General features: G+C 39.0%; 1 pseudogene across 1 annotated transcript in view; it reads right to left on the reverse strand.

Annotated features, from left to right (window-relative positions):
* Positions 1-10,564: 10,564 nt before the first annotated feature.
* The window catches only part of LOC309554619, a 29,587-nt pseudogene continuing 28,605 nt past the window's right edge, over positions 10,565-11,546 (reverse strand). The window contains exon 2 of the transcript in view: positions 10,565-11,546. This exon is cut by the window's right edge and continues 978 nt beyond it. The product of the transcript in view is annotated as an uncharacterized misc_RNA (transcript).

Here is an 11,546-nt window from a genome sequence, read left to right on the forward strand (position 1 = left end):
GCCCCATTAACTATTAATCACACAAAAAAAAAGTTCTTAAAAATTGTAATTTTTGATAAAAAAGCCAATTATTGAAAAAAAAAGAGAGATTTTTTGATTTTGACTTTGGATTTAGTATCTGGGGGGTCTAAAAAGTGTACATGTGAAGTTTCAGCTCTGTAGCATGTCCAGAACCATGAAAAAAAAAATATAATTTTTCAGTAGAACAGGGATGTGGGACCCTCCTTTAACACCTATATGATCTTTTTTTCTGGTTCTGGACATGCTACAGAGCTGAAACTTCACAGGTACACCTTTTAGACCCCCCAGACACAAAATCACACAAAAAAAGTTCTTAAAAATTGTCATTTTTGATAAAAAAGGCAATTATTGAAAAAATTTTAAAAAAAAGAGATTTTTTGATTTTTACTTTGGATTTAGTATCTGGGGGGTCTAAAAGTGTACATGTGAAGTTTCAGCTATGTAGCATGTCCAGAACCATAAAAAAAAGATTGTTTGTATTAGAAAACTTTCAGCACAGGAGGTTGGCTTCGCTGCTGTAACACCTTGCCGGTTTAATAGAAGGCGTTTTTTGGGTTCTTTGCAGTCAGGAAAAACATCTGAACTTGTGTATAGTGGTACTGTGCACAAGTTCTGATGTTTTGCCTGCCTCCAAAAACCCCCCAAAAATTCCAGCAAAAACACACCTGGGCATTTTTTTTTTGACGCTAGCGTTTTTTTTTTTGGCATTTTTTGGGGGGTTTTGGAGGCAGGCAAAACATCTGAACTTGTGTATAGTGGTGTATATACACACATCCATATATTTATATACACACCTAGACATATATAGGTGTGATAGTAGCAGAAATATATGCTTGCGCTAATGAAATCATTTACAATAATATATTTCTGCTACTATCACACCTATATATGGCTAGGTGTCTATATACATATAATTATGTGTGTATATATACCACTATACACAAGTTCAGATGTTTTGCCTGCCTCAAAAGAACCCCAAAAAATGCCAAAAAAAACGCTAGCGTCAAAAAAAAATGCCCAGGTGTGTTTTTGCTGGCATTTTTTGGGGGTTTTTGGAGGCAGGCAAAACATCAGAACTTGTGCACAGTACCACTATACACAAGTTCAGATGTTTTTCCTGACTGCAAAGAACCCAAAAAAATGCCTTCTATTAAACCGGCAAGGTGTTACAGCAGCGAAGCCAACCCCCTGAGCTGAAAGTTTTCTAATACAAACGATCTTTTTTTTATGGTTCTGGACATGCTACAGAGCTGAAACTTCACATGTACACTTTTTAGACACCCCAGATCTGAAATCCAAATCTCTTTTTTTTTTTTTCAATAATTGGCTTTTTTATCAAAAATGACAACTTTTAAGAACTTTTTTTTGTGTGATTTTGTGTCTGGGGGGTCTAAAAGGTGTACCTGTGAAGTTTCAGCTCTGTAGCATGTCCAGAACCAGAAAAAAAAGGATTGTATGTATTAGAAAACTTTCAGCTCAGGGGGTTAGCTTCTCTCCTCGGTTTTCACACCTTGCCGGTTTCAAAGCAGGCATTTTTTTGGGTTCTTTGCAGTCAGGAAAAACATCTGAACTTGTGTATAGTGGTACTGTGCACAAGTTCAGATGTTTTGCCTGCCTCCAAAAGCATATATTTCTGCTACTATCACACCTATATATGTCTAGGTGTGTATATAAATATATGGATGTGTGTATATACACCACTATACACAAGTTCAGATGTTTTGCCTGCCTCCAAAACCCCCCAAAAAATGCCAGCAAAAACACACCTGGGCATTTTTTTTGACGCTAGCGTTTTTTTGGCATTTTTTTGGGTTCTTTTGAGGCAGGCAAAACATCTGAACTTGTGTATAATGGTATATATACACACATAATTATATGTATATAGACACCTAGCCATATATAGGTGTGATAGTAGCAGAAATATATTACTGTAAATGATTTCATTAGCGCAAGCATTTATTTCTGCTACTATCACACCTATATATGTCTAGGGGTATATATACAGACATATATGTGTATATATACCCCCTATACACATGTTCAGATGTCATGTCTGACATCAAACATGTCCTCAAAAAAGCACTGGCAGTGGCAGCCCCTGCAGCATAAAAAATGCTTGGCTGGTGAGAAGCCATATTCCTTTCCCGAAGCAATTCAGAGAAATGATCATTTCTCTATAGCGGTCACCCTGCTATGGAAGGGTTTTGTCACCCTGCCATAGCAGTCACTGCCAGTTAACCCTACACTACATTATGGTCCCCTTACACTTAACACTTTCCCTACAGAAACTAAATTTTTGAAGCTAACTTAAGTGTAAAGGAGCACTCTAACTACACTAGATATCCCTTTCCTCACACTAATAAATAGCTAAATGACACTTTTAAAGTAAAATTAACAGAACTGCTTCCACTCTCTTCCATGTCCAGTATAACAATGCTAGGAATATGGCGGGGGCGATCTTATATACCGGGGGGGCGTGTTCACTAATGATTGGTCTAGGGACCCCCTAGTCACTCCAATCACATTCCTAGCATTCTCCTGCCCCCTCAATTGGCTTTTTCTAATGGTTCTGGTCCAATCACGGGCTTTTAAAGCCCATTTCCTGAAGCATTGCATTTTGGTCGGTTCTTTTTGCAAAAAGTTCTAAATTCGGCCGAACCTCGAACACCCAATGTTCGGGCCGAACCGATGGTCGACCCAAACCGTTCGATCATCCCTACTCAGGAGTGCATAATGCATAGGGTGCAGGGTTCAGGAGTGCATAATACATGTATATGGCTCAGGAGTGCATAATGTACAGGGTGCAGCACTAAAAAGTGCATAATGCAAAGTGTGCAGGGCTCGCTCAGGAGTAAATAACGCACAGAGCGCAATACTCAGGAATGCATAACTTACAGGATGCAGGGCTCAGGAGTGCATAATGCATAGGACTCAAGAGTGCATAGTACACAGGCCACAGGAGTGCATAGTGCAGAGAACTCAGGGTTTAGAGCGCACAACACACAGGGTGCAGGGCTCAGGAGTGCATAATGCATAGGACTCGGGAGTGCATAGTACACAGGCCACAGGAGTGCATAGTGCAGAGAACTCAGGGTTTAGAGCGCATAACACACAGGGTGCAGGGCTCAGGAGTGCAGAAAACACAGGATGCAGGCTTCAGGAGTGCTCATCACACAGGACTGAAAAGTGCATCGTACAGGACTCAGTTGTGCATAATGCTTGGAACTCAGGTGTGCATAGGGTCAGTGTAAAACTAGAAATTACCCCCCACCCCCTGCACACACACACACTACAGAGCTCTCACTTCAAATCCCTATACAATCAAGTCATTGACGTTTCCTATAATTCTGTGATCTGTGTAATTGTGTATCCAGTGCTGGGACACTGGGGGCTGTACAGCACAGCTAAGCATTGTGTCACGTCAGCAGCCCTGATTAGCCCCTTCAGGAAGTTCCTTCTTTAGAAAGAGCAGATAGCCCTTTCATGCAGGGCTGCCCTACATATGCCTGAATAGATTACAACTAAGGGTTAACTACGTTGCCAGGACATAGCCCAGGATGCAGCAGTCATGGAACAATGGATTTCAAGCGGGACTGTCCCAGCTAAATCAGGACAGTTGGTAAGTATAGTCTTTAAAAACATAACATCATTAGCAGGCCAGCGAGCAGCAGTAAGCATGAAAAGATCTGTGTCTTTATGAATTGATCTATATACAGTACAAAAGCCTTACTTTGTATCACATAATCTTTGTGCAGTTAATAGCTTCAATTGTTTCCTGTGATTTATGACATTTTGCAAGGTTTTATCAATGTTTCATAGATTTGTGGTATAAATATAATGAAATTAACTTTGTTGTATTAGACTGCAATTATGCAATTACAAATGACTTATACAGTTGTGACCTTTGTTATATGGATTTTTTCTCCTAACTGTGTATATAAACGCTAAAATCCAACTTATTGTGCATGTTTCAGAATGGATCTGCAAACTGTAATTGCTTAGTTTTTTTCATATTTAGTTCTGTCACTCTCCTAAATTTTACATGGAATAGTTACAACATGGCTCCTGTGCTGATACATAGCATTCCTGTAATCTCTTCATAGTCATTCACCACCAACACTTGTGCACATGCCTTCCACATCAATCTGCCAAGCTTAATTGACAAGAGTTCAGGTATTTGTCCCTAAATGTATATGGCCATAAAGAGAAGTACCGCTTGGTACAGCATCCGACCCCATACTTTAAACCATAGGTGTGCACAGCCTATTGCATTAGGGTGTGCACCCCAAAGCTTAAACACACACGCATGCACAGCCCACTTACCAGATGACCTCTTGGGGTCAGGCGACAGTAAGGTATCCCGCTAGGGTTTCCCGCTGTGATTCCCTCAGTAGAGAGCATGGTTTCAGGGGTACAGATGGTCTTTAGGTTTCATTCCTTAGGACCTCTTGCTAGAGTGTCCCGCTGTGGTCCCTACATAGAGAGCGTGGTTTCAGGGCTGTAATAACCTTTAAGGATCTTCTCTGGGGTCCACTTGTTTATAGACAGGTAATTTGGGTTCTTTCTTCACTATTAGTGACGTATGGTGGGTTTTTTTTCTTACACTGCTGAAATCAGTGGGTGGCGCAGCCGGGCTGGATCCGCCCACCATTTCCTCCGATCCTCTAGTAAAAATGTCTGACTGCGATTGACCAGTTAGAGGAGCAGATTGATTTGCCCGTTCTCCGTCACGCCCAAATTAATGCCCTCCTACAGAATCACAGCTGAACTCTCAGAGGGCGGAGATTATCACTATAGCATTAGAGACAGAGAGGGGGCGGCATTTACTGAAGCCGAGTCAGACATTTTTACCAGAGAATGTAAGGAAACGGTAGGCGGATCCAGCCGGCTGCACCACCCACCGATTTCAGCAGTGTAATAAAATAAACCCACCATACATCACTGATAGTGAAGAAAGAACCCAAATTACCTGTCTATGAGCAAGTGGACCCCAGAGGAGATCCTTAAAGGTTATTACACCCCGGAAACCATGCTCTCTACTGAGGGACCACAGCGGGACACTCTAGCAAGAGAACCAAGGAGTGGAACCTAGAGGAGACACCCTAAAGACCATCTGGACCCCTGAAACCGTGCTCTCTACTAACTGAATCATAGTGGGAAACCCTAGCGGGATACCTTACTGTCGCCTGACCCCAAGGGGTCATCTGGTAAGTGGGCTGTTCATGCGGTGGAGATGGAAGAAATAGCACAATCCCACTGAAGTTCACACTAAGGTGTACTTTTATGAACGGGTGAATTTTTTTCTCTGTTGGCTTCTCTACAGTTCTCCAGGGAAAATGATCACATCTGGCACCCATTTTATGAATCGGAGAACTTCATTTCGCCCAGGGTGATCAGAGGAGAACAGTTTTCTCGGAGATCTGTGTAGAAGTCAATGGGGCTCTGTAATCTCGTGAGACAAAGCGAGATTACAGTAGTATGAAAATCCCTGGCGCGCTTTAACAAGCAGTGATAAATTATCACTGCTGAGTACACGAGGTTAATAAATAATAGTCCCCTTACATAAATATATATATATATATATATATATATATATATATATATATACACTGAATACACACACACATACATTGTATATATATATACACATTAAATATATATCTACATGTATGTGTGTATATATATACATGTATATATATACATAAATATGGCAGGGGGACATGATTACTGTGTTGGGGGGTCTGAACGAGGAAGAAGGAAGTCCATAATCTTCCTTTTTCCCCCTCAGTTCTCCCCCGATTCTGTCTTCACTCCCCGCTTCACAAGCTCCAGGCTGGTGAACCCGGGAGTGTGAATTCTGACCCAGATCGCCAGTGAAGTGCGGGGATTGCAGCTTCATAGCCTGGCTGTTTCTGTGTCTGTCAATGGCAGATTCCCGTGTGAAGAGATGATCAGCGGAGAACATGTTCTCCCCCGATCATTTCTGTTTCATAAACTGAGAATGATCGGAAATGAGCTGTGATCAGCAGGATCACTGGTCATCTCCGTTTCATAAAAGGACACCTAAGTGTTATTGTTTTGCTGCCACCCATATATCACATAAATTAAGCACAAGAGCACTTTTGCAGCTAATTGCACATTGTTTGCACTTTTTATACTCATTTTTTATATTCATTTTTTATATTGATTTTTATATTCACCTTGGACTTTCACCACCATCTATTTATTTATATATTTATATATTTATCTCTCTATATATACATCATTTTTGTATTCATATATGCGCATTGGAGACACGTATATTCATTTTTCATTTATACTTTGATAATAACAACATAGAGTCATTTATATTTTATTCCCTCATGTTTTAATTTAACTATTATTTACACTAGTATTGGAGCGCTGTCCCTATTATATTTACCAATTTTCAACTATATTGTTGTTTCGACAAGCAGCTCATACACATTGTTATTTATTCACATAATTTATTTTATCACGTGAGCACTCATCACTTTAACACTATTATATTATATATTAAATTGATCATATATTTATCCTGTGCGCATCTGCTTAAGTGTTTATACACCTATTTTTATATGTGACAAAATGAACGAAAAACATATTCATTTATGTCCATTGAACGATTTAGCAATCAAAATTCGGTCATTACATGATGGCACGATTGTCTACTCTACTAGGAACACCAGAAGTACCTTGACTTTCAAAGTATGGGGAGAGCAGGAATGTCTCCTCCACTATCCCACAATGTCTCCTCCACTAACCCCCAATCCCCCAATGTAGCAATATGCATCTGGGCTCGCTCAACTATTTTCAATTAACAGATTTATGGCAAGATTGGATAAATCTTTAGGTGAGGATAAATCATTTTTTTGTGTAGCATGAAAATCTACCTTCTATGGAGGAATACAAGAACACTTAAGTACAGAAAAAAAAACAGAAAGAAAATTTAACAAGCTATGTGCACAATGTATAATAAGCTCACTTTAAAAATACAATTAATTATATATTTAGGCATTCGATACAGAGTCTAAAAGCTTTTTTTCAGCATGAGTTAAAAGATGTCAAATGAAGACGTAATCTCCATTATAATATATTATAGACAGAGTTATGATAATGTGATCAATGACAATACATCAAGGGAATTGATCATAACTAAATTGCATCCATTTCTGGTGCAAATTAACAGCTAAAATACCTAAAGTGACACAAATGAGACACATTAGCTCTCACCTGAAATACAAACACTTTAAAAAGAAGAATGTAATATAAAATAATTATATGCAAATCACTGTCACTAGATCAGATAACCATATTGTTCCATAAGTCAAGAAGCTCTGTACCCTAATACTTTTTTTCCTTTTATACAAAGAAGTATGCAGTATTACAATGTCATTTTTTTCTCTTCTGGGAGTGTCTGGATATTATCCGTGCTGGACCAGCTCTTCCAATTCCAAACCCCTTCAACTTCTTACCTAACTTTTTTAGGTAGCAGTTGAGGGAGGAGTAAAGAGGAGTACTATAGATTGCTACTTTGGTGCTGGCAGTCTATATTATAAATATGGTAATTGTACATATAGTCCTATGTGAAGAGTTTGTGTTGGAAGAATGATCTGGCAACAGGGTCACTTTAAACTGAAATGCAATTTGTAAATAGCTTGGCCACATCTGTATAAAGCTGTTTTATATAAAAGTAATAAAAATGATTACAAGCGGTGCAAGCATCTATACATATCATTCTCTGCTGACCTTTTCCAGGTAATCACTAACATTTCAGAATATAAAAGGACAAGCTTAAAATATATTGCCAGATCAAACACCACATAGATATGAAATACAGGCACATTATATGGTTGACATGGGTATAATGTAACAGACACCGAGCAGCATTGAAAAATATATCTCATAATGATGATATATTTGAATAATAAACAATCATTAATAACATTTATCCAACCTTTTGAAATTCTAACATGCATTTTGATAGGAAATATGTTCAATCTTATTCTTTCCGAGATCTCTAGGTGTCCTGGGCTTTAATTAAAAAATATGAATACATTTTTCTTCCAAAAGGTGATTTAGCCTATGAAAACCTCAGAATGATAAAGTGATATGTTCTGTCTTGTAGATCATCAAATTTGAAATATGAAACAAAATAGAATTTATCAGAGCAGGAAGTTATTATTATTTTTTATCTCTTCTGGTTTGCACCAAAATATTTCGATTTTTTTTTTTTCTGTTTTGCAAACTGTATTAAAGTCTTAAAAAGCTTATGGAACTTTAACCAAAATATTTTTGATATTTTTGGTTTGGATTAAGTGAAGAAAGGTAATAAGCTAATTTTTCTTGCAACCTATGTTCCTACTTAGGACAGTCATGTCCATGAAGGTTCTTTATTCAGGCACTTTCTTTTATAGGCTGACAATGATCTGCCCCTGTCTCCCAATTGTGCTCCCGTTTTGCTTTTGATGAGCTAGTGATTGCATATAGCATTACACAGATAATGTTGTCATCACCAGGGAACCTTCCCATTGTCAGAGTTTATGCATGTAGACAGCAAGTGATTTTAAAGAGGCTTCAGGAGATCAGCTTCACTGAGCTGCAACAAAGGATGAAAAACAGGTATTTTATTTAAAGAAGAATTCTAGGCATTGCTGTAATATATATAGTTACATTGATCCAGCTTGGACCAGTGTAACTATGCATATACCATACCTGACCAATGCCCCTGGAAGCTGGAAATCACTGAAGTAGATACTGATACTTTAGTGATCTCCACTTGCTTCTGGGTCCTGTGCTGAGTGGCTGCACTACTGCTTACTGAACACAGGAGGTTAGCCACAGGTGACATTGCATCCATTATAAATCAAACATTACACTTTAAGGGCTACTAACTAACATCACGACTAGTAAAACATACCTATAGAAATATATGCATCTTCCCCTCCTGCACACCAGTTTAGAACACACAATACTATGAACTAGCCAATCCCTGAAGAGGTGTGCCCAGAAGGTGGTCTTGGAGGTGGTAAAAAGCTTGAGTCCTTGAGGAGATTGTATTCCCCCCCCCCAGGGATGGATCTTTGATGGACCTGTGAAGCATCTCTGGTCTGAATGCTGGACCTCTTTATCAAGGGATCGAGTCTGAGGATGTAGTTGCTCTAGGACTTGTGAGTAGAAACCTTGTTTGACTCTCCAAAACAGTGTAATCGGAGAGACATACCTCATAGTTCCAAGCTTTGAGATTTTAACTATTCTGGAGCTATCTTATGGTCCCCAGCTATGAGAAGATAGACCGTTCTGCCGACTAACTCAAGGTTCCCAGCTGTGAGAGCTAGACATGCTACTTTTGCGAAGAGAAGAGTGTTCTCTGCTAACTTTTCTGAAATGTTTTGGAGTATCCCGTGCTCCTTTTCCCTCTGCTGATAAAAGTTATGTAAGCAATACATCTTAAAAAAAGACATCCCCTAGACTGTTTAATGGATTAAATGGGCGGTTGCTTGTGTGACTGGTAGCCTCTGAACTGTTCAAGAACTAGAGGAACTAGTTAAATACAGCAGCTCCTTTAGGGGGTAGCTCTACACAACATTGTTTAATGTGACACCGAACTCTGGCTTTAAATTCAAGTATGTATTCATAACTCAAAAAAGTACCTTCTAGTGCTTTCAGCCTCCTCTATTTTTTGTTGCTGTGATTGGACTTCCTGTTAAGGGTGGCTATGTTTCTTCCCCCTGATTCCACTGTATGTAGGAACATAGGTGTCTTCTCTTGCTCACTCTTGAGTTTTATATCCTTTTGACTGAATACAAGGCTTTCTCTAAATGCATAAGGGGAGGGGAAAGAAGGAGTTAAAGTGTGAATGAGCCCTGTCATTACTGTACGAACAGTGGAACTTACATCAGTTGAGTTAGAAGACCAAAACCAACAGTGGTATACAACTAAGATTTTTAACATCCACAGCAAGTCTCGGGATCTAGTATACCAAGAAATTAGAGGTAACAAAGTTAGACCCAGCAAACATAGTTTTTCCCTATAGTTTGGCTCCATGCTCGAGAGACTTGGGTTCACACAATATCTATTTTGAGCAATAAAAGCTACATAAGACTTCTCTAAAGATGTCCAACACATAGCCACTCTTGGATTTGTGTACAATATATTAATAATCTATATAGTACACTTTGTACAAAGTTAATAGGGTAACTCCTTTTCCCTGGAAAAAAGAGGTTTAACACTTTTTATTCAGAAAAGGTTCTTTGAAGTAAGAGCTGTGAAAATGCAGACATGTCTCCCACAGGAACTTTTTCTAGTCAGCTTGGTGGATTGCTTCAATAAGCAATGGTTTGCTTAACAATGTAGAAGTATAATCAAGATTCAGGTTTATTAACCGAACATCCCAATGTGGCAAACAACAGGTAGACGCGTTTCACACACTAGTATGTGTGCTTAATCATACTATCGTAAGGTCAACTGTCTATATGTATAGATGCCCATAAAATTTACTACATATATCCCCACTTGGATCGGTTCAAATTAGAATCAATTCATAACCAGTCAAGCTTAAGATTAATGCTAACTCTAGGTATTCCTTATTTTTCTGGATTGTTCTTAGTTGTCTTCTACCAAAACAATATAAACCAAACAAAAACATATAAATTGAATAATCAAAAAAATCATTGAAAGAGTTCTCAATAGTGGATGAGAAAAAGTGTTTTTGGGTATGCTCCACCAAGGCTCCTGAAATTCTTTAGCAATTTTACTACAACTGATGAGGTTTTCCTTCACCAGTTCTTGTAGCTCTATAATTTTCCTTCTATCCCTCTTTAATAATGTATCCAATTCAACTGTAAGTGGTGGTATTTTCTTGAATAAGGGAGAAATCATAGAGTCCCAATTGCCAAGATCAGTTTGCTCAATGTCCATAGATACTTGATTCATCTGGATATTGGCTCTAATGTCTTCCTCTCCAATTGTCATTTGTCCATCTGTGAGGTTCACACACCAGTCTGTGATAGGTGCCTGGCACTAAACTTGTCTCTGCCACGTGAACAAGGGTACCCCCAATGCACTGACCTTTGAGTCTCCTCCATGAATTATCCTTTTCCAGGCTGGTTCATATTTTTGCAATTGAACCAGGCAGTTCCCAGAGTGTGTAGCAGCACAGCCATCTATGTACTTCAGCTGCTCAAAAGAACAGGAACAAAGCCAGGCCTGGCCACGTCTGGTACAGCAGTTGGGGTCCATGGTTTTCAACACTCGGTTGTCCTTGATGACGATTCTGCTCTGTGGTAGCAGTTGTTTCAGTATATTAGTGCCATTCCTCACCTCCACCTCACCAAGAACGATCATCTTATATACAGGTAGGACTGTTGTTGACCATGTAGGGATGTCTACGGTCAGAGGTATTTCCTGCTTTCCGATACGATCTTTATTGCAAAGAGTATCCAGACTCCTTACTGGAGTAACTCCACTGTCTTAGATACGACTGAATAATAAAGTTCATTATCCTT

This window comes from Pelophylax lessonae (assembly GCF_965119305.1).
Source record: "Pelophylax lessonae genome assembly, chromosome: 4".
Taxonomy (NCBI): domain Eukaryota; kingdom Metazoa; phylum Chordata; class Amphibia; order Anura; family Ranidae; genus Pelophylax; species Pelophylax lessonae.